We start from the raw sequence: 23515 nt of genomic DNA, 5'->3' as shown, positions 1-23515 counted from the left end.
CCAGATCACAAAGATTTTCTTCACATTTACTTCTAGAAGCTTTGTAGTTTTAGGTTTTACATTTAGATCTGTCATCCACTTTGACTTATTTTTGCAAATTATTGAGTATGACTGAATTCTTTTTTCTTTTTTTTCTTTTGCTTTTTTCCCATGTATATGGATAACCCATTGTTCAGAAAGCATTGATTCAAAAAGATTATCCTTTTTTTTCTTTTTTTGACAGTCAGAGTTAGACAGTGAGAGAGAGAGAGAGAGAGAGAGAGAGAAAGGTCTTCCTTCCGTTGGTTCACCTCCCAAATGGCCCCCACGACTGGTGCGCTGCACCGATCCGAAGCCAGGAGCCAGGTGCTTCCTCCTGGTCTCCCATGTGGGTGCAGGGCCTAAGAACTTGGGCCATCCTCCACTGCACTCCCGGGCCACAGCAGAGAGCTGGACTGGAAGAGGAGCAACCGGAACAGAATCCAGCGCCCCAACCGGGACTAGAACCCAGGGTGCCAGTGCCACAGGCGGAGGATTAGCCTAGTGAGCTGCAGCGCCGGCCTCAAAAAGATTATCTTTTATTTCAGTGCTGTGTTGTTGATTCTTGTGGCTTAAATTGTGTCCCCAACCCCCCCAGACATGTTGACCTAACCCCAGTATTCGTGAATGTGAGCTTATTTGGAAATAGGGTTTTTGTTTAGATGTAATCTAGTTAAGATGAGATTATGTTGGAGTAGGGTGGTCTCCAACCCAGTGATTGGTTTCCTTATAAAAAAGGAGGTTTGTACACTGAGCTAGAGGTGCAGAGAACACCAGATGACAAAGGATGCAAAGACTGGAGGATACATCCACAAAGAGTATCAAAGATTCCGGCAGTAACCAAAACCTAGGCAAACATGGAATGGAGTCCCCCTCTGATATCATGAAGGAGCTAATGCTGTCAACACCTTGACTTCAGGTTTGTGGCCTCCAGAACTATAAGAGAATAAATGTATGTCGGTTTTTTTAAAGATTTATTTATTTGAAAGAGTTACACAGAGAGAGAAGGAGAGGTACAGAGAGAGAGAGTCTTCCATCCACTGGTTCACTTCCCAATCAGCCCAATGGCCAGAGCTGTGCCGATCTGAAGCCAGGATCCAGGACCTTCTTCCAGGTTTCCATGCAGGTGCAGGATCTCAAGGACTTGGGTCATCTTCTACTGCTTTCCCAGGCCACAGAAGAGAGCTGGATCAGAAGTGGAGCAGCTGGGACTTGAACCCGTGCCCATAGGGGATAGTGGCACTGCAGGTGGCAGCTTTACCCGCTACACCACAGCGCCAGCCCCCATGTATGTAATTTTAAGTCATGCAGTTTGTAGTAGTTATGGCCACCCTAGGATATATAAATATAGAATAAACATAAATCTATGTAATGTGGTTTTCAATTTATTTTAACATAAAAAAAATTAATGTGAGCCCTTTAAGTACCCTTGCCACTTGGACTGAATCCATGCTCCACCCCCCCCCCCCGACACACACACACTTTTACCTTTAATTAACTAATGTGTTCATTTTGTGGGACTTGTTTTTGTTTGTTTCAGGTCAGCCGTGACTCAGGGCAGGCACGCATAGCGAGGGCCTCTGCATATGCCACGCTCATCTGGCAGGTCCCAGGCAGCAGTCCTCTCTTGATTTGGCAGCGTGTGAGCAGCTCGCTCACTGTTGCAGGCAGGGGGTAGGGGAGAATGAATCACCAGATGGCTGAGAAGAGACACTTCCATTCATGTGACTCCACTGACGTGGGCCACGCAGAGAGGTCGCAGACAGTGGAGAGAGGCTTGCGCTTGCTGGCGACAGCACTAAGGACCCGTTGGTCCCCGGGCGTGACAGCAGAAGGGTAGCGCTCTGAGAGGCGCTTTGCAGTCTGCTTCAACACCCAACAGATGGCCCACACCGGCGGATCCCCCTTGCCACGACTCCGCGGGTGGCGGGCTGCACTGCAAAGTGGAAGAATTAACCTTCAAAGAGCAGGCAGTGTGGCTTCCTTCTGTCTCCCCACGTGACGTCGCTCGGCTGCCTCGGGAAGCTGACCTGTTCCTCCAGGTGTCCTGCCAGGCCCATTTGCAGCGAAGTTCTCTCGCCCTAATTGCTATTCGTCCCTGGTCTACTGAGGGGCACAAGCCGGCCAGCCTAGTGTTTACCTCCAGGATTAGCCTCATCAACCTCAAATTTTTACATTTGCCAGTGACCTCCTGGGACTCTGACTGATGGACTATATGATGGCTGGTACAAGATGAGATTCTCAAATGAGAAGCATTATCTGAGCATGAATATTAATTACACCCAAGATGCACACAGGGCCTCATCAGCATTCTCTGGGCTGAAATCCCTGCTGCCAAGCTGCAGGGTTTAGGAGCAGGAATGGAGAAGAAATGGCCAGCTCTCATGTATGGGGGCCCAGTGCTAGGCACTTTCACACATGTTACTATATTAAACAGTAAGCAAGCACAGGCGTGAAGCCAGACAGGGAAACAGAGGCTGTGTGTGTGTGTGTGTGAAGTAACTCCCCTTCGATGTGGATGCCATCAGCTCCTCTGAGAATAGGAACACATATAATGATTTCTGGAAGTAGGCATTTGTCCTAGTGGTTATGACATCCCTGTGCCATATCGGAGTGCCCGGGTTCAACTCCCAGCTCCAGCTCCTGACTCCAGCTGCAGACCCTAGGACACAGCAGACATGGATCAAGTTATTGTGTCCCTGCCATCCATGTGGGAGACCTGTGTTAAGTTCTTGGCTCCTGGCTTTAGCCCCAGCCCAGCCTCAGCTATTGTGGGCATTTGGGAAACAAACTAGGAGATGCAAACTCTCTTTCTCTCTGCCACTCAAATAAATAAATAATTTTAAATGATCTCTGGAAATTATTAACCATTGATTGTTGATATTCCTCCTATACCTTCAGCTCTTGGAAACTGGAAATTGATCTTTACAGGGGCAACAAAATCAGCTAAGGACACCTACTGCGAATTCCCTGAGCCACAGTGTGTAGTCACACTTTAAACGCTCCGCTCACATGTTCTTTCCTGAAAGCATAATTTCACTACAAGATGGAAATAATTGTTTAAAATTCAATGGCATTGGATAGGACTGTGTTGGCAGGACCTTCTATAAGCCAGGTTATGCGTCTCTCAAAAAAGCAAGACACCCTTTTCAGAGGACACTGGTTGCTTTCCTGCCATATTTCACAATATGTCCCATCCCTACAAAAAGCTACAAACATTCTGTAAACTCACTCAGCACATCCAGATTCCCACATGGATCGAAGCATATGCCATGTACATCCCAGGCACATTTGGCAAACAGATTATTGATGGGGCTTGGCAGAGAAGTCTTGATCAGGGTTTTTAGTCACAGTCTCTGTGGCAGCACCCACTGTGCCACTGAGCAGGTAAAATGAACAATAATATACCCAACTTGGAAGGTCAACCCCTGCTCATATTTCTAATTATTAAGTACACCACCATGGAGGACCTCCTGGGAGCAGCCTCCCGCTGTGAAGATGGACTGCTCATTATTCAAAGTTGTCCTTTTGTTGGAGTCAACAGTGCAGCACAAGTGAAAATCCTGTTGCTATCCTTAACTACAGCATCCCCTTTTGGAAGAAAAGAGGCTGAGGGTTTTTAGTTTCTCGCAGCAGAAGGCAGGTCCTGGTTCCTTCTCTGTTTGCTTCAGTGACATCCTGGCTCTTAGGACTCATTGATAAATCTTGAGAGACTTCACTAAATTCAGCTGTATTAAGAATTCATCCTTTAGCAGCACCTTCATAGATGTGTTTTCTTTCTGACTAAACATTTTCCTTATGAGGGAAAAGCAAATGATGGGAACCTCCCATTTCATCTGAAAGAGAAAATGGAAAAATGAATTTGAAGTTGCAGAAATAGAAATAGAAATTCACAGCATAGAATTGTCTGTAGGTTTCTTGCTAGCCAAAGATGGACCAGTCTTAGAAATGCCAATACAGGAGAAACAACACCATCTAAATGAGGTTCACATGCATCAGATTACTTAAATGTCCTTGGTCAAGTTTTCTAATAAGGCCTAAGTGTATAAGCTAGATAAATAGCAAGCTTAAGTAGATAAATTGTTTTTATATCCACTATAATATCTAACACACTTGGGAACCTAAATTATTGAATACTAATCATAAGACTATTCAAAGGATAGCCATAGATCCTATATCTTTGCTTATAAATAGCATCATTTAACAGGGTATGTGCTCAGAATTTGCTTAACAATGTATTCAGTTATCTGGTCAAATTCCAACCTGCAGGGGAGAATTCCCCTTTCCCAGACTGAAAAGAATGATGGTACCAGTGTGTAGAAACTCAACCAAAGAAACCTGCCTTTTACTGTAGTAGTCACCAGGGTAGTCACAGACATTCCTCTGTTATGGGCTTCACATCTGTGTCCCCTAAAATTTCTATGTTAAAACCCTAACCCCAGTGTGGTCATAGTAGGAGGTGGGGCTTCCGGGAACTAATTAGGTTTAAATGAGACCAGGAGGGTGGAACCCCCCATGATGGGAGGACTGTCCTTATAAAAATAGAAAGCTGGCTCTCTTGGCCATGTGAGGACACAGCAAGAGAGCAGCTGTGTAGGAGCCAGGAAAAGAGCCCTCCCCAGGAACCAAATCTGCTCATACTCTGACACTTCGCAGCCCCCAACTCTAGTCCCTACATGGGTGTGTAAGCCTCCCAGTCTGTGGTATTCTGTTGTAGCTGCTCCAACTGACTGAGACATCTTCCCTCCCTGGACACAGCAGGATTGCTCTTTCCCACCCCCTACAGCTAGACATGGCTATGTGACTCCACGCGGCTCAGAGATGACAATGAGCCTCTGGAGCCCGTCAGAATGCAAGGTGCCTTCCCCCTGCTTCAGCAACCCTTAAAGTCTGGGCGGGACAGACCCTCTGCTGCTTGGGTCTCGGAGTGAGCACACTCTGAGGGGTCCCATGGCTACCGGTAGCCTAAGGGAGGAGTGACAGCTGTGACGTGACAGACATTAACTCCTATAATGTTAAGCCACTGAGATTTTTGACTTTTTAGTTCCTGTCTCGTAATTTAGCTTACTTGACTAATGCCGCAACAATTGCTAACTTCTCTGAACAAACTAACCAACTAGTATGACTGGTATGAATAGAAAGATAACCACTGGGGTCGGCGCTATGGTGTAGCGGGTAAAGCCACCGCCTGCAGTACCAGCATCCCATGTGGGTGCCAGTTCGAGGCCCAGCTGCTCCACTTCTGATCCAGCTCTCTGCTATAGCCTGGGAAAGTCCTTGGGCCCCTGCACCTATGTGAGAGACCCAGAAGAAGCTCCTGGCTCCTGGCTTCAGATCAGCAGAGCTCTGACCATTGTGGCTAACTGGAGAGTGAACCAGTGGATGGAAGATCTCTCTTTCTCTCTCTTGCCTCTCCTTCTCCCTGTGTGTAACTCTGAATTTCAAGTAAATAATTAAATCTTTTTAAGAAAAGAATGATAAGTACTGATGGCAATCAAAAATACATGATCGAGGGCTGGCATCTGGCAGCAGTGGTTAGGCCACCACTTGAGATGCCCACACACCATACTGGGGTGCTTGAGTTCGAGTCCCAGACCCCCCGTCTCCTCTGGCCACCTGCTCATGCACATCTCAGGAGACAGCAGGAGATGGCTCAAGTACTTGGTTTTCAGCCATCTAAATGAGAGACCGAGATTGACTTCAGCTCTGGCTCCTTAGCTTCCCCAGCTGTTGCAGGCATTTAAGTGAACCAATGGATAGAACATTTCCCTCCCTCCCTCCCTCTCTCTCTCTCTCCTCTCTGCTTTTCAAAGAAATAAAAATAAATTTTACATGCTTTCATTTTTTTTATTTTTTTAAATTTTCTTTTATTTATTTTGAAAGTCAGAGTTAGAGAGAGAGTGAGATAAAGAGAGATTTCCATCCACTGGTTCACTTCCCAGAGGTCAGCAACAGCCAGCACTGGGTCAGGCTGAAGCCAGGACCCAGGAGCTTTACTCTGGGCTCCCACCTAGGCAGTAGGTCCATCTCCTGCTGCTTTTCCCAGGCCACTAGCAGGGAGCTGGGTTGAAAGTGGAGCAGCCAGGACACAATGGCATCCCATTGTCCCAGACAGTGGCTTTACCCACTACACCACAACACTGGTCCCTAAAATGTTTTCTTTAAACAAACAAATGCATGTTTCTCAGTTGTACTTTTCTTTCACGACCAAGAACGAATTTCATTCAAAAATTTATCTCCTTCTATTTCTAATCAAGATTAACACCACACATTTTTGCAGTTAGAGACATAAGACAGCACTGTGGTCAATGTCCTTCTCGCCTATCGAAAGCGCACTCATCCTCCAAGCTGCAGCTCACTGAAGGTTTCTGATCAGAGGGTTCCTCCCTCCTCAGAGCTGTCAGCTGCAGAGTTTTCACCCTTTACAGAACTCAGTACAGTCACTGGTGTTGTAGCCATTGTGTGCCTGGCTGCCTAGAGTCCTCCACTCTCTGGACTCAACATCTTGAGGTGTCTGAGAGATGCAGTGTGATAACCAAGCGTGCCTTCTTATTCCTGGAGCAATGTCTGTCTTGAGTTCCTGACTCCTCTCATTTCAAGTGAGCTACTCTGGAGACATTGGAATGGATCATACAAAGTCCTGCTTTTGTGTTTTCCTGAGATGAGTGCAAACCTAAGCTACCTGTTTCTTGCAGTCTCTTCTCTCTTGTGCTTCAGTTTCACGCGAGTTACAGTAGAACCCAAGCCAGGGGATCCTCCAACACCACTAAAAGGCAGAAGAGCAAATGGGTCCACTTCATCATATAAAATGCCCCCACCTCTCCCTCTGAAATGAATGATCATATGACTTGTGTTGCAATCATACTTCTAATCTGGGGACGCCTGAATTTAACTTAAGAGAGAAGAATAGGAAACCAATGCTTTTCTTCTCTTTGCTTCCTTCTTGGGAACACAGTGCTTCTTGTCCTATTGGTTTTGTCAGCATTTGTCGGTGTGTTTATGGAACGTGTGCTTGAATAGTGTCCTCCCAAAATGTATGTCATTTCCAGAACTTCAGAATGTGACCTTATTTGGCAACAAGGTCATTGCAGATGCAATTATTTGGAATGAGGTCATACCGGAGTAGAGTGAGTCTCTAATCCAATCTTCACTGGTGCCCTTATAAGAACAGAAAAAGAGAGGAAGGATAAACAGGCACAGCATTTGAAAATGGAAGCAAAGATTGGCATTACACTTCAGAAAGCCAAGGAATTCCAAGAAGTGCCCAAAACAAGAGGCTAGGAAGGGGTATAAACAGATTATCCCTCCAAACGTCCAAGAACGAACCAATGCTATTGACACCTTGATTGATTGATTGATTTTTTTTTTTTACTTCTGGCATCAGAATCGAGAGAATACATTCTTGATGTTTTAAGCCATGAATTCGTGGCACTAGGAAACTCATACAGGGTCTTCTTTCAGCTGTCTCTTTTGTACCACTTCTCACTCCCTTTGGCATTCTGAAGCTGAGTCCTTCTACAATAGTCCCACACAGGCCTGCACTCTAAACTCGGGAGCTTTCTAGGCCTCTTACCTGAGTTGAGTCAAGTAGGGCATGAGGCCTGAATGTGTCTTCCTCTAAATGAAAGTTCATCAAGATCAGAAGCAATTTCTCATTCCCCACGTAATCTCTCTTCGAACACCTTCCCCACAGCAACTGGCTCACAGCAACGCCTCAAGAAAGTCACAGAACTAACACTGGGCATCACTCCTGCTCCTCTGGCACCTCTCATTTCACACGAACAGTGATTCAGAACAACTAAGTTACTAAGACTGTAAGTGTTGGCTCTCTTCATGCGATCACTAAACAATAAACCAGGCCACTTTTGCAGTCAGGCAGAATTGCTTCATCCTTACATGGATGTCATGCTCCGCTAGTGCTGTTCCCTTGGAGGACTGCATCATGGCAATCAAATGAGCAGCCAATCACCAGAACCAGGTGGTGGGTGTTGAAAGTAACAGAACATCAACAATCATGAAGACATAAAGAGAAATCTAAGGCCTAAGAGACAAAAGTTAAAAGCTAAAGTCACTCTGGGGTAGGTGTTGTGACACAGCAGGTTAAGCCACCGTGTGGGACACCTGCATCCCCTATCAGAGTGACTCAAATAGAGTTTTGCTTTGGCTTCCAATCCAGCTTCCTACTAACGTGTGCTCTGGGAAGGCAGCAGGCAATGCCTCATACACTTGGGTTCTGCCACCCACTTAAAGGTCCCAGATGGAGCTCCTGGCTCCTGACTTTGGCCTGGCTCAGTCTTGGCTGCTGTGAACATTTGGGGAGTGAACAGTAGACTTCAATCTCCCTCTCGCTTGCGCTCGCTTGCTCGCTCGCTCTCTCTCTGCTTTTCAAATAAATAAAAATAAAATAATTGAGCATTTAAGAAAATAAAACTGCCTTGGTAATCCGAGGGCCATGTCCACAGAGCCATGTCTCCAATGAGTGTGTACACGCACTGTACCTGCAACAAACCTTCTGTTTGTCCATTTGTATTCATCTCAATGAGCTGGCGCACAGATGAGGTACCTACTGGCTGCCACACACATCCACTTTCCTTCCAAGCACAAGGTAAAGCCAATTTTCTTGTTTTGGCTAGAAAGGAATTCTCATTACCTAAGAACTAGCACATTTCAGTCTCATGAGAACTAAGTTTCTCTGGTTGGAATGCAACCAAAACACAGATTTCTGCTTCCAACACAGAGAAAAAGCCAATTTCAGTTTTCCCAAACCATTTTATGCCTGGGAGGTCCTGCAGCCAACCCTGTCATTTGAAATCATATCCCTTATAGGCAAACAAATGATCCTTGAAGCGTCCCTTTCAGCCTCCCCATCTGTGGCATTTGCAGGATGTTTTAATTAGCTCAGCTACTTTATCAATCCTTTAAGTACTCAAGGTATCTCACAGGTCTCGGGACGAGCACTCCCTCCCTTATATCTGGCCAGGAAATCCATAGCTGCTATTAAGGCTATTGCTTTCTTAGACAAGAAGTTCATCTGCAGCTTGTCATTAAGTGTTGATGGGTTGACCAAGTCTATGGTATTCATCATCTTTCATTACTACAAAGAAACGCCTGGGACAAGAGATACATGAAGAAAAGAACAGTTTCTTGAGCTTACAGCTTCAGAGGCTGAAAGTCCAAACAGTGATGCAGGCTTTGGCAAAGTCACCGCGGCAAGAGGCAGAGCACAGGGGAGGCAGGATCACATGACAGCTTAGGAAGCAGAGAAAGAGGGTGGGCCCAAGCTCTGGCTTCTGTAACAACCCTCTCACAAGAACTGCTTTGCAAGGCCCCAGTGATGTAAGACTTCATACTAGGTGGCATACCCTAAATGTCTCACCACATCCCCATGGCCCACGCCGGAGAGCAAACCCTTAAGGTGAGGACCTTTGGAGGACATTGAACATGCAAACTACTAATGCCCAAACCACAGCCTCTGGGGCACCCAATGCACCGAGAATCTGAACAACAGGAAAGGCAACCAAGAGTCTCAGTGTGGATGTTCACGCAGGGGGTAAACTTTTTTCTGCCAAGGGCCATTTGGGTATTTATAGCATCATTCGATTAGTGGGCCATACAAAGTTACTTATTGCCTGCAACGTCAGACCAAATGACTTCAAGAGTCTTATGTGGTCTGGGGCCCAGAAGTTCCCCACCCACGATTCATTTCAGGTGGATGCTAGTCACAAAGGCAGAGGGTCATTGTCCTCCCTGAGCTCCACTAACGGTCTCAACCTTCTCCGTGTTTCCCCAATAGATCTTCCCTTAAAATGTAAATAACACATGAGAGATAAGGCTCCTTGATCAGGGCACTTTTTTCTCCACTGCGGCAGTGATCAGAGCACGGAAGGTATGGCAATTTCTGTAGAGCCAGGCAGGACAAGGCACTGGAAATGCCTGGGAAAGGCATAGAAACGGTGCAAAGAAACCAGAGGACGGGATCTTCATGTCTCTGGTCAGAAGAAATATTGTCTCCATTTCAGACATAAGACAACCGAGTGTCTTAGAGCTGAGAATGGTATCCAGCTGAAGGGTGGGAAGGCAATGGATAATCGAAAATGTGTATGAGTGTAGGATAGAAGAGGACACAAAGGGGAAATTCACACTTTTCCCCCTAGTGGTCTCCCTGTGTGAGGATACCAGTGCCGGCATGGTGCTGTGGCACAGGGGCCAAATGGCCACTTGAGACACCCACATCCTCTATCAGAATGCCAGCTAAAGACCTGGCTACTGCACTTCAGATCACTTCAGCTTCCTGCTGGTGTGCCTAGGAAGGAGTAGATGAGAGCCTAAGTACTTGAGTCCCTGCCAACCCCACAGGAGATCCTGATAGAGTTCCTGGTTCCTGGCTGTGGCCTGGCCCAATCCCACCTGTAACTGTCATTCAGGGAGTAAACAGTGAAGGAAGATATCTCTCTCTCTCTCTCTCTCTCTCTCTCTCTTTCTCATTCTGCCTTCTGAATGAATAAATATATAACTAAACAAATCTTTCAATAAAATGTTACCTGTGAAGGTAACACACAAAGCTGGCCCTAGTTAAGATCATGAAAATCTAGGGTATGAAAGAGAGACGTTTGGATAGAGGTGAGAAACAGGGCAGAGTCAAGGCCACTGCAGACTCAGGAAGCTGAGAAATGGACAAGAGAAAGGCCAAAGCCCTCCTCCTCACTCCCGGAAGTGAGCTCTGGGGCTGCCTGCATTGCTGCCTCATTCAGGACAGAGCATCTGACGAGCAGCCAGGCGAGAGAAGGTCCTGAAGGACGTCAAGGAAGGGGAGAAGCCCAGCAAAGCCCAAGATTCTGAGCCTGACATTCGGCATTCCGGAACCTCCACAAGTGCGTTCCCAGTCAGAGAACCAGGGCTCCTGCATGGCCTTGAACCTGCCACCCTGGTGGGCGCGGATGTCCACCAGCGTCTGCCTGACAGCAGCTCCAGCAGTTGCTTTTTCCCACGGACGAGAAGCCCTACTTTGCTTGGTGACTCACTGATGTCACTCCAGTGTTGGTGCAATTCTCGTGGCTTTCCCGTCAGGTCACAAGATGGCCACAGCAGCTCCAGGGTGCAGAATACACACTGGGTTCAAAGGCATGAGCCGAGGACAGGGCTGGGGGGGCGGAACCTTCCTCTTACAGGACGAAGCATCTTTCCTGGAAGGTCCAGCAGACACTTGACATTCTCATGATCTGTCCCACATTCCCAGCTCAGATCAGAGATGCAGCCACGCTCCGTAGGACCTCATCCAACTCCTGTTCACCCTTTCTCCTTCCTAGCAGCAGGGTAGATCAGGGCACGGGGCTCTGGGGGGAATCTAACTTCTGATGACCAGATCTGCAGATAGACTGAGTGCCACTGCGTCAGAGCAGGGCTGGGCAGAGCAGCATAAGTAGGTGACTGCTGGCACGGCCAGGCAAGAGAAAAGCTCCCATCTCAGACAGGCTCCCTCTCCAAATTTAGAAGCCAGAGCTCGCCCTCCCAGAGGCTCCTTTGAAACTGTTAAGAAATTATAATTAGACTTTGTGTCTCCTTGACGCCTTTCATCCCAGGAGCTGGGGGCTTGCTCCCGCATCATCTCATTAATCTTCACACCACCATTCCAGGCAGCTGGCATCTCTTATCGTCTTTATTTTCAGAATAAAGAAAGAGAGATGTGGGTACAGGTTAATGCCTCTCCTGATGTGATCGACTCAGTGAGCCACCATTAACCGGGGCGGGGGGGCATCTTGGCCAGGATTACGAGGTCACGTATCCAGGACACATGACACTTGCAGGGCAGCTGGAGGGGAGAGCTCCATGCAAAGAGGCAAGAGGAGCAGAGTCTAGTTCACCACCCAGGGGACCTTGGGCAAGACACCTGTGCCTTTTCCAGCCAGCATCTCCCCCATCTAATTCACTCAGCTATTTGAAAGGCAAAAGGGTCATTTCTATTGAAACCACAGGAGTCAGGACACTTTGTAAAATTGAAGTTAACATAAGGTATTGTTATTTGGGAAGGTTGGTAGAACTAACATTTAAAATGCGCCTGCTAATCCAGGTCTCCCACATAGGAGACAGGAACCCAATCACTCTGAGCCGTCACTTTGGCCTCCCAAGACAAGCATCGGCAGGCAGCTAGACTCCAGAGCTAGAAGCAGACGTGGACCCCACTGCTTCAGAGTGGTAAGTGGGCATTTCAACTGGCACGCAAGTGCTGGGCCAGGTACCCGGCCATGCCTGTGTGATCTTCACTACTAGTGAGTTGTTCTTATTTATCTTTAGTTAATCTTTCTAGGGGTCAACATATTAGTCTTTTCATACAAGTTGTTATTGTATATTTGGTTCATGATGTGTTGGATTTTACTCATTTTATTTAAGAAGTTTGATTGTCACTCAATTAAAGATAAGGTATCTTTTTTCCTCCATAGTTTCATTAAGAAAAATAATAGGGGCTGTGGCACAGTGGGGTGAAGCCCAGGCCTACAGTGCTGGCATCCCACATGGGCACCAATTCGTATCCCAGCTATTCAACTTCTGATCCAGCTCCCTGCTAATGTGCCTGGGAAAGCAGCAGAAAATGGCCCAAGTCCTTGGGCCCCTGCACCTACATGGGAGACCCAGAAGAAGCTCCTGGCTCCTGGCTTTGAACCAGATCAGCTCTGGCCATTGCAAACATTTGAGGAGTGAACCAGCGGATGGAAGACCTCTCTCTCTCTGTCTCAACCTCTCTCTCTAACTCTTTCAAATGTTAAATAAAATAAATATTTTTAAAAAAGAAAAATAATAACAATGATAATAAGGGTTGTCCCTGTGGCACAGCTGTTTAAGCCATGGCCTGGCATGCCAGCATCCCGTAAGAGTACTAGTTCTAATCCCGGATGCTCCACTTCCAATCCAGAATCCTGCTAATGCTCCTGGGAAAATAGTGGACAATGGCCTGAGTGCCTGGGCCGCTGCCACCTACCTGGGAGACCTGGATGGAGCTCCAGGCTCCTGGCTTCAGTCCGGCCCAGCCCCAGCTGTTGCAGCCATTCGGGGAGGAAAAGAGCAAATGGAAGATCTATCTCTCTACCCCCCCCACTCTGTGTGTGTGTGTGTTTATGTGTGTGTGTGTCTATCTCTCTGGGTCTCTGTCTCTCTCTCTCCCCCTCTTTGAGTGTACATATGTTTAACTCTGCCTTTTAAATACTGAATTTCAAAATAAATCTTTTTTAAAAAAAGAAAATAATAATAAAATGAGCCTGCTGCAGAGTTACACAAAGAGAGGGAGACACACCCACACACGTGCACACACACACACACACACACACACTGAGAGAGAGATCTTCCATCTGCTGGTTCACACCCCAATTGGCAGCAACAGCCAGAGTGGGACAGGACAAAGCCAGAGCCAGGAGCTTCTTCTGGGTCTCCCACATGGTTTCAGGCACCCAAACATGCGAACATCTTCCGCTGCTATCCCAGGTGCATTAGCAAGGAGCTAGATCAGAAATAGAGCAGCCAGGACTTGAACCGGTGCCCATATGGAACGCCAGTACACACGTGACAGCTTTTCCTACTGCACCACAACATGGGCCCCATTTTAGCCAATTACATAGGACTCATTGCAAACGACCAAGAAGTTCTTTCCTGCCAGCCACTGCGAGTGAAAGCATTGTTTCAGCACCCGCTATGTGGACGCCGTCGAGTCTGGCCATGGAGGCAGACACACAAGCCCTCATCTCCCTGTGAGGGAAAAGGAAAGAAACTCACGGTAGACAAGGAAGCCAAATGCAGGGGCCCGGAGGGTCAGCTCCCATTGCCGGCTGGGAGGAAGCTTTCAGGAAATCGCCGCATGACAGGAAGAGACCTGGGGCCGCAGGAACAAGGCCATGGGCAGGGCTGGACGCCTCCGTGGTATCCATTTTATCTATCTGAATGCTTGGGGAGGGACCCAAGCACTCAGGCCATCGTCCACTATTTTCCCAGGAGCATTAGCAGGATTCTGGATTGGAAGTGGAGCATCCAGGACTAGAACCAGTACTCTTATGGGATGCTGGCACACCAGCCCATGGCTTAAACAGCTGTGCCACGGACAAAGCTAGAGACAGAGCTGCACGGAAGGAAGCCTGCAGACCTTGGCCTGGAAAAGTTGCACCATGGGTTATTACCCGGGGAGGGATTCTCCTCTATTGCTCCTGAATTGCAGCTGAAGCCCACACTGAGGTCAGAGAGGGCCAGGACGACCTCACACTCCAAGTTCAAGGAGACCTCAGCGGTTGAGGGCAGACACCGCCCTGCAGAACCAGTTCTACCACTTCCTTCTCCTATGCCAGGAGAGCTGAGGGACACAGAGGAGCTTGGGCTCTGGGAACAGAACGTTCGTGCCCTATGGCTCCTTTCCACAGGCCTCTCTTTCACCTAAGGGCAGGGCAGGGCTATGGGGCAGGAAGGTGCCTGCAGGAAGGAAAAATTTTCCTCTTGTTTCCCAACCAGATGCTCTCAACAGCAGAATGTAGCCCGCCAGGAGGACTCTTTGGAATGTTCTGGAAGCTGGGAAATGAGCTGTGCCATCTTTGTTACAAAATGCCCTTCGGGGCCTGTGCTATGGCGTAGTGGGTAAAGCCACTGCCTGCAGTGCCGGCATCCCATATGGGAGGCAAGTCAAGTCCCAGCTGCTCCACTTCCAATCCAGCTCTCTGCTATGGCCTGGGAAAGCAGTGGAAGATGACTCACGTCCCTGGGCCCCTGCCACCTGCATGGGAAACCCAGAAGCTCCTAGCTCCTGGCTCCTGGCTTTGGATCGGCACAGCTCTGGCCACTGCAGCCAATTAGGGAATGAACCAGTGGATGGAAGACCTCTCTCCCTCCCTCTCTCTCTCTCTCTCTGCCTCTCTTCTCTCTGTGTGTAACTCTGAATTTCAAATAACTAAATAAATCTTTTTTAAAATGCCCTTACTATTCATCATTGACCCTTAGGGAGGATGCATTTGAACACAGGTTCAGGTCCATCCCAGGCCTAGAGTTCTCCAGGCAGGACCTTTTGGGGTGACTCCTGTCAGCGAGATTGGAGGGACAGAGGTGCTGCACACATGAGGAGAAAACTGGGCAAACGTAGAGGGTCTAAACGAGGTCACCAGTGGTGTCCGTGGTCCCCTGTGAACACAGAGGTAAGTGGTGGGGCCACCGAGCCGAGTAATGGGATGCCCACCACGAAGAGGTCGGGGCAGGCAGAGTGTGAGCCAAATGCAAACAGGGCAGCTCCTCAGAGAGGCTGACACGGAGCACAACTCGCCAACACCACATCACCATGGTGGCCACTGGCTTCAGATGGACCAGAATCAATCAGGGCAGGGCAGGGGGCTGGCATCTCCACAACTGACAGCGGACACCCGGGACGCCGTCACCCCTCTTCGCTCCCCTGGACTCAGCTCCTCCCCAACCCTAAATGAGGAGACCTAGCTAGCACAGGGACTTCCAACTTCTCTAAACACGGCCCGTAGTAGATGCAAGTTTCATTAGGACACAACACACACTGTCCCAGGCAGCCGGCAGCTCTTGTCACCCTTATGCTCACACACACACACACACACACACACACACAACTGAAACAAAGCTTTTCATGAACGAATGCTCTACTACATGTAATTCATATTTCATTTATGTATTTTTGAGACTGAGAAAGAGAGTTCCCATCTGCTGGTTCACCCCCTGAATGCCTGCAACAGCCTGGGTTGGGGCAGGCCAAAGTCAGGGGCCCGGAACTCAATCCAGACTCCCCCATGGCTGACCAGGCACACAGCTACTTGGGCCATCACCATCCAAGGTACACGTTAGCAGGGAACTGGCATCACGATGGAGCCGGGACTCAGTTCCAGGCACCTGGCCGTCGAATGGAGGTGTCCCAACTCATGCCAAAATACCATTCCCCCTTCCTTGTTTACACACAAATCACAGCTTTCTGAATTGATTTTATTCTAGAAAAACAAAACAACAACAACAACAGGACATTATGGGAAAGTTCTCAGGGCCAGAGTGTACACAGCCCTTGTGCGCACTCACGAACACACATACACAAAGTACACACACACACTGCCCAAGCCAGGTCCAAGGCTACAGCTTAACCCGAGGTGGAAAGGCAAGCTTTGAATGGTGTTTGCATTAAAATGTTGAGAAATGAGGAGAACTGAAATGAGGCTATTCTAGCAACTTAAAACAACAATGTGATCATCTTCCTGAGGCTTGCTGCCCTGTGGGACGCTGTCACGGGCGAGGCAGGGCACAGAGAGTTGAAAGAAGCTGTAAATATAAATGAATGAATGGACAAAGGAATCAAACCATTTCATGCCCCCGCTTACCATCAAAGCTGGGTGAGGCATGCCTGTAAAAGCCGGTGCTGAGAAGCAACTGGAACCAGCGGACCACAAGGGACAGGGAAGAGACCTCTCAAAGAGTGTGTCCAAGAGCAGAGATTTGATTCGGGAACTCAGCTCAGACATGAACCTGCTTCCCTACACAGTGGGTGGCAGGCAGGCTCTGGGGAGAGCCCGGGAAGGAATCTGTGTTTCCCTTAGCCTTCTGCAGGGGCCATCATCCTCTCTCCCGAGAAACGTGAAGAAAAAGCGGCGGAGCTTCAGAGGCGCTTGGGTTTGTTTGGTTTACCTCTGTGCGCAAGGATATTTTCAGGGAAAACATTTCCTCCCCGCGCCATGCAGTGTTCCTGCCGGCCACAGGAGGGCGCATCTCCTCCCATTCTCCCCAGCCGCACGTGGCTGAGAGCGAGGTCTGTACCCCGAAACCTGCAGCGTAGAAAGCGCCGCACCCGCCGGGGCGAACCTGGAAGGCTGGTCCCAGGTACACACCACTGCCAGCATGTCGTCTGTTTAAAACAATTACTTTCTCATGTATGATAACCCCTGTAGGGTCAGTAACGCCTGGCAAGGTCCCGGAGAGGCGTTCGGGCCAATCAGGCGGTGGCAACAGTTCCTCTGGCCGGCCCTGGAGTCCCTGCCTCCCCCTCCCAGGCTTCAGGCCGGGCGGTGACCCACAGGTGTCTCAGGACACGGTGTCCCTTCCCAGCGGTGTCTGCTGTGCGGCGAAGAGGCTTCCGGATCCGACACAGGCCCAGGGAGGAAAAGTCACCTTGCATTTGTTTTTGCTCGCACAATTAGTAGTTAAGTTCTTGAAGGAAGGAAATCATTCAGGCTGACTCTGCACAAGACGCGAATTCCTCAATGGCACCAAACTGGCTGCTCCCCAGAGTCCCTTTGTTCTGTCCACACCTTCTTGTAAACACACACACCCACTGCCTCCCTGTGGGGTCTGCCTGAGTTAGCAGGAAGGTTCTGAGATTAGGCAAGATCCAACTGACAGCCCAGCAGGAGCCGCCCACCCAGAATTCCTGGGAGTCTGTGATTGTTGATCTCTGCTTCCTAACAGCAACTGACTCTCTTTTTTTTTTTTTTTTAAAGTCACTGTCACGGAATGGCTTTGGGGGCAGAAATATTCTAAATTTTCCTACAGTTTGAGATGAACAAGAACTCTGAAAGCAAGTAAAAATAAAAATTACCAGGTGCTAAAATTATCCCCTTCCCGTAAAGGAAGAGGAATTTAGATTATGAAAAGCAGCCTTAAGCCACCGTGTGCAGTGCCAGCATCCCATATGGGCACCGGTTTGGGTCCCAGCTGCTCCACTTCCAATCCAGCTCTCTGCTATGGCTTGGGAAAGCAATAGAAGATGGCCCAAGTGCTTGGGCTCCTGCATCCACGTGGGAGACCTAGAAGAAGCTCCTGGCTCTTGGCTTCCAGCCATTTTGGCCATTTGGGAAGTGAACCAGCAGATGGAAGCCCTATCTCTCTGTCTCTGCCTCTGCCTCTGCCTCTCTGTAACTCTGCCTATCAAATAAATAAAAAATAAATATTAAAAAAATATAAAATGAGTTTTAAAATGATCTACTAACTACACACTATAACCAAAACAGGCCTGAAATAGTCTGAGAGATGCTTGGAGCTGCACTCCTATGAATTATGTTAGAATATCTATTAAAACAAACGTCCAAAACATACAGCCTTTATTCACCGGTGCTGTCAAACACACATTGTCATCATGGTGGGCAGAGTCAGAGGGAGTCCTTGTGAAAGGTTTCTAACCTCAATTTCTTCCTTTGACAGTACTTGCAGAGCCTGGACCCATGCTCTGGACTGCTGGCTGGGTGTGTTACTGCACACACCCAGGAAGAGCTGTGTGTAGAACACTGTGACCCTGTGTGAGCTGGACAGTGAGCGTCTCATCTGTAGCACACCTGCCGCATTGTCCCTGGAGACACCTGTGTGGATCCTGTGGACTGACATGAAGACCAGTGATTCATGTATTATCCTCCCCACTCTTACCACAAGGTTTATGCTTTTGCAATCACACCACAGTCTCCCATTCCGAGGAAACTTGAAATTAGAAAGAGGAAGGAAATAAGATTGGAAGATAAGGATTGTATGATGGTTAATTTTTTCGGTCAACATGACTAGGTCATAATGCCTGGTTGCTTGGCCGGGCACCCACCTGCATGCTGCTGTGAAGGTATTTTGTCAACGGGATGAACCAGGTCATTTTGAGACAAGGAGGTTGCCCTCAGTCATGTGGGTGGGTCTGGTCCAATCAGACTAAAATTTTTTGAAGAAGGAAGATTTCTGCTCAAGACTGCACCCTTAGCTTCTCCTTGAATTTCCAGCATGCTGGTCTGCCCTATGGATTTCAGAACTGACGGCCCCTAAACTGGGCTGAACCAAGTAATGTGTGTGTGTGTGTGTGTGTGTGTGTGTGTGTGTGTTTTATTGGTTCTGATCCTATGGAGAACCCTGATTGATACAGATGTCAAGTGCATCTATTTCTTTTTTATGTTTATAAATTAAAAACAACAAGATATTAAGTAACGATGTTTTACATAGCACAGACTTCAGATTTTGTTTGGATACCAACTTCTCCCCAGCACCCCATTATGGTTTGGAAACTGACATGACCCCTCCTCCAGTGGTAATCCCCATGGGTCTGAAAGGGACCTTCCCCTTGGCAGTGATTGGCTCAGGTAGAGCAATGTGACTTAGTAAAGACCAATGAGGTGGAGGTTTGCTGTGGACTTCTAATATGATTTGCCCTCCTTCCTCTAAGAGGCTTTTCAGAGGCCACGTTCTGTTTGTCCTGTTGAAAGAAAAACAAGGAAATGTAGCCCCCGCTCCCTCTGGTACTGGTACCTGCCAGTTGGCGGTGATACTGCTGTTAAATAGTTGCATCATCCAGCCCCAAACACAGCACTGACTTTGAGCTTCTTTTTAAATGAACCGATACTTTATTTATTTTAATTATGTGAGCCTATTTGAGCCCATTTTTTAGTTGTAACCAAATAACCCACATTTCCTCTCCCTTGGTGTCTTACCTATAAACTGGAAGAGTAGAAATGGATAACCAGGCTCTCCTCTTGAGCTCTCAATATCTGTGCATTGCACACTTGGCTGCTGGCACTGTCTGTCTACTGCATACTTGTCACTTACTATTTCAAGAAGTTAAATAATATTATGGGAATGTTTCTAGACACATTTTCATTTTTAGAAACAGTTCTAAAAATGACGTGTGAATTTTTAAGCCCATTGAGCACATTTTGATGCCATATTTTCTGGTGGCCTTAGCCCTAGTGAACTGCTGTCAGTAACAATAGCTTTAGCTAATTTTTCTGATAGACAAAAAGCTCTAACAAATTAATAATATGCAGAAGAAGAACCTAATACAAAGATGGGGAAGGATAAGACAAAAAAGTTCCCAGCAAAGGGAATACCAATAAAGAGAACTGTCACTGAAGACTAGCAATCAGAGGGAAGGATGGAAAGGTATGACTTTCAAGGGAGACAATTTGGCCTTGTCTATGAAAATCCCAAATGTCCATACCCTTTGACACAGCCATTCCCCCTCTAGAACTTTATCCTGCAGCTCTATCTGTATAAAATGATGTTATTTGTAATTGCGGTTTTTGGAGACAAATATGAATCAATAGAAAAAGATTATATTCTCATAGACTTACAGAGTAGAATTATTCCTGGCTGTTCAAGAAATGAGGCAACTCTATACAATAAAATGGGATGAGCTATGTCTAAGTGCATTCAGGTTGCTATAACAAAATACCATAAACTAAGCCAGTTATAAACAGAAAATCTATATTTTTCACAGTTCTGGATGCTAAGAAGCCCAAGATCAAGGTGCCCACGGATTCAGCGTCTGGTTTAGGACCTCTTTCTGGCCCATAGATGTCATAGATGGTGACTTCCTGCTGTGTACTCCCTTGGTGGAGGGGACTAGCTAGTTCTCGACAGTCTATTCTACAAAGGGATTAATCCCAATCATGAGAACTCTCCCCCTGTCTAATAACCTCCCAGAGGTCCCACACCCTGAACCATCACTTTGGGAGCTGGAGTAGGCAAAAAAATCAAACCACAGCAATTTCTAAATTCTATGGTAAGTCAAAAAGAGCAAGATGACTACTTGCTCCCATTTTTATTTATATATTCAGGAAAGGAATGGAAGAAGCTAGGAATTGTGGTTAATCTATGGATCGTAACACAGAAACTAGAAGACACGGGTGAGAGAAGCTTAACTCTAAAAATATTTTAACATACAATTTTTAAATTGATAATTTGGAGAAAAAGATATTATTATAAGTACACTTACTGATTTGCTATAATTACAGTAACTCAGGCTAAATTACAGAGCTTACACTTTGGACAAATTATAATTAATGATCAGCTATGAAACAATGATTTGGTACATTTATTCTCATTTCCCTTCATGTCTAAATAAGGAGTAGAAAAAGGATCTTGAATTAAGGGGCGGAAATAAATCCTATCTGGAACCTACTAGAAGCGAGTTTGCTGGGCACTGGGCTTTGCCGTGCACTCTACCCCTGCAGTGTTTATGTGGTTGTGTTCCACGCCAGTAAGTTATCATTCGTTCACAGTCACTGAGCCTACAAATATGCATGAAGTGCCTTCAGCACGCCACACACTGGGCCCCCAACGCCAGTCAGCCCCGCACAGCTGCTGACTTCTCCTCACTGCCATCATCCTTCAAGCCATGTGGAAACAGTGATGATGTAATCAGTAAACGGGGATCTGCAGAGGCTAAGCTATGGAGAACCCACAGACAGGAAAAACTGCCATCTGGGGACAAGAAGGCAGCCAGAACCCATGGACAGCAACAGCTCCATTAGTCCATAGAAAACCATGCAGAATGAACCTTGCTCACCCTGGGATTTCAATGCCAGGAGCCAGGAGAAAAGAAAGAAAAGAAAGGGCCCATCTGACAAATAATCCCAGAGAAATATCCTGTGCACTCAGGATTAAGACATTCATGAGTCGATACTAGAAAGTTAACCATGTACCAGGTACTCACTAAGAAACAGACATCAGGATCTGCGCTGTGGCGTAGCAGGTAAAGCCACCGCCTGCAGTGCCAGCATGCCATATGGGTGCTGGTTCGAGTCCCAGCTGCTCCACCTCCGATCTGGCTCTCTGCCATAGCCTGGGAAAGCAGTGGAAGATGGCCCAAGTCCCTGGGCCCCTGCACCTGTGTGGGAGACCTGGAAGAAGCTCCTGGCTCCTGGCTTCGAATCGAACCAGCTCTGTCCGTTGCTGCCATTTGGGGAGTGAACCAACAAATGGAAGATATCTCTCTCTCTCTCTCTCTCTCTCTCTCTCTGCCTCTGCCTCTCTGTAACTCTGCTTTTCAAATAAATAAATTTTTTTAAATCCCCTGGCCTCTTGAAGCTAACACATAAGAGAGAGGGATAATAAATAGCATTTATAATAAACAGGCATTTGGTGCAGCAGTCAAAACACCACTTGGGATTCCCCCATCCCATATCAGAGTTCTCTCTTCTGATTCCAGCTTCCTGCTAGTGCACACCCTGGGAGACAGCAGAGGTGGCTCAAGTAGTAGGGTTTCTGCCGCCCACCTGGGAAACCTGGATTGAGTTCCAGGCTCCTGACTTTGGCTTTGCCCAGCCTGAACTTAGTTGTGGACATGTAAGAGGTAGACCAGTGGGTAAAAGATCTCTGCCTCTATCTCTTTGCTTTTCAAATAAGCAAGTGGCACAAAATAAAAACAACAACAACAATTCTTTAAGAAGAAAAATAACTGAACGTACAATGAATTGGCAGGTGGTAATGAGTGCTGTGGGGATGTGGAGGTAGAGGGCAGAGCTCTGAAGAGAAGCTGACAGGGATTTCAAAGGAAAGTAGCATGTAGCTACCCTGGAGAGGAGCTTCCTAGGAGAGAAGAGGATGGAGCAGGCCAGAGCCCTGATGTGAACTCTCCTTGGGAAGGTGAAGCATCAAGAGAAAAGATAAGTGAAAGTCTTCATGGAGTTTGGGAAAACATAGCTGAGAGACAATGTCAATGTTTTTCCCAGAAAACACACCCCACAGTTATGTAATTCAAACAAACAGTCCTGGGTCTCCAAAGCAGAAACTGAACCTCTTTATTTGTAGACAGGGTAGGAGCCCGCCCACGTGGGTTGCTCTATCAGGAACACTGGTCGATTGCCCTCTGACCCACACTCATGCCTGCGTGGATTTCCTTCCATTGGAACAAGACACAGCAGCCTTATGTGGAAGGAACAGATCCCATTTTTCTTTAGGAGTGAAAAAAATAATACAGAAATTTGAATTCAGACCAAGGTAAAAATAACTCTTACCTGATTCTCTGCTGTGAGCAATCCAGGTATCTGAATTCAGCAGGGGCTGGAGTGCTGAGAAGTGAAACACACACAACACAAAAGCCAGAAGCTCCCGAATTCAGCTCTAGCAGCTGTGCTATTTCCTCTCAGACAATCGGTGAACAGAAATACTCTTTCTCCCCAGAGAGAAGAAAGGTATTTCTGTTAACCGCCATAGCTTGTTAGGAATGTCGCTTGGGGACTCGCAACTCCCTTTGGAGTCTAATTATATATTCACCCAGCAGTGTTCTGATCTGAATTTAGTTACCTGAGAAATATGCAGAAAGGGAATACCATTTGCAGTCAGCAGCACTAGGCAATCACACACTGTAAATTAATAAATCGACTCTGTTTTATATAATTCCAACACTAATGAATTTTGCAAGTGTAATAGGGCCAAAGACACAAATCTGAAGCAACCTAATGAATAGATGGAATTGTCACTGGTTTTCAAATGTTTGAAATCCTTGTTAAACCTCACTCTTCCAAAATCTTTTCAGATTTGATAATTAAGGGAATTCATTTCCTAGATGGAGACCCTGGACGGGAGAATCCAATCATTCCACAAAAGACACAGTCAAGCAACTACTCTGGGCTAGATGAACACTTCTAAGGAAAAATAGACTCTGTTCCCTCCACATAAGGCTGCTATGTCTAGCGATTAAGCAGAGTGAGAACCAGATCCCCAAGGCTGAGTGAAAACATTCAAGGTCCCTAACTACCTGGGCAGTGCTGTGGCAGGTAGAGCTGCCGCC

The 23515-nt window shown here is 47.2% G+C and overlaps 1 long non-coding RNA gene across 2 annotated transcripts; it reads right to left on the bottom strand.

Moving 5' to 3' along the window:
- Nucleotides 1–975: 975 nt before the first annotated feature.
- LOC108177149 (uncharacterized) lies at nt 976–22953 on the bottom strand. 2 transcript variants are annotated; one of them, XR_007921423.2, is made up of 4 exons: nt 22740–22917; nt 16365–18350; nt 1507–3854; nt 976–1350 (listed from the first exon to the last, which is right to left on the bottom strand). It is a non-coding gene; the product is annotated as an uncharacterized lncRNA (long non-coding RNA). The 2 variants fall into 2 exon arrangements; XR_007921424.2 differs by lacking the exon at nt 16365–18350 and having other exon boundaries at nt 22740–22953.
- Between the last annotated feature and the right edge of the window lie 562 nt (nt 22954–23515).

This window comes from Oryctolagus cuniculus, chromosome 10 (assembly GCF_964237555.1).
Source record: "Oryctolagus cuniculus chromosome 10, mOryCun1.1, whole genome shotgun sequence".
NCBI classification, from domain to species: Eukaryota; Metazoa; Chordata; class Mammalia; order Lagomorpha; family Leporidae; genus Oryctolagus; species Oryctolagus cuniculus.
The sequence above is the reverse complement of the archived record's forward strand: the minus strand, read 5'-3'. Positions and strand labels throughout refer to the sequence as shown.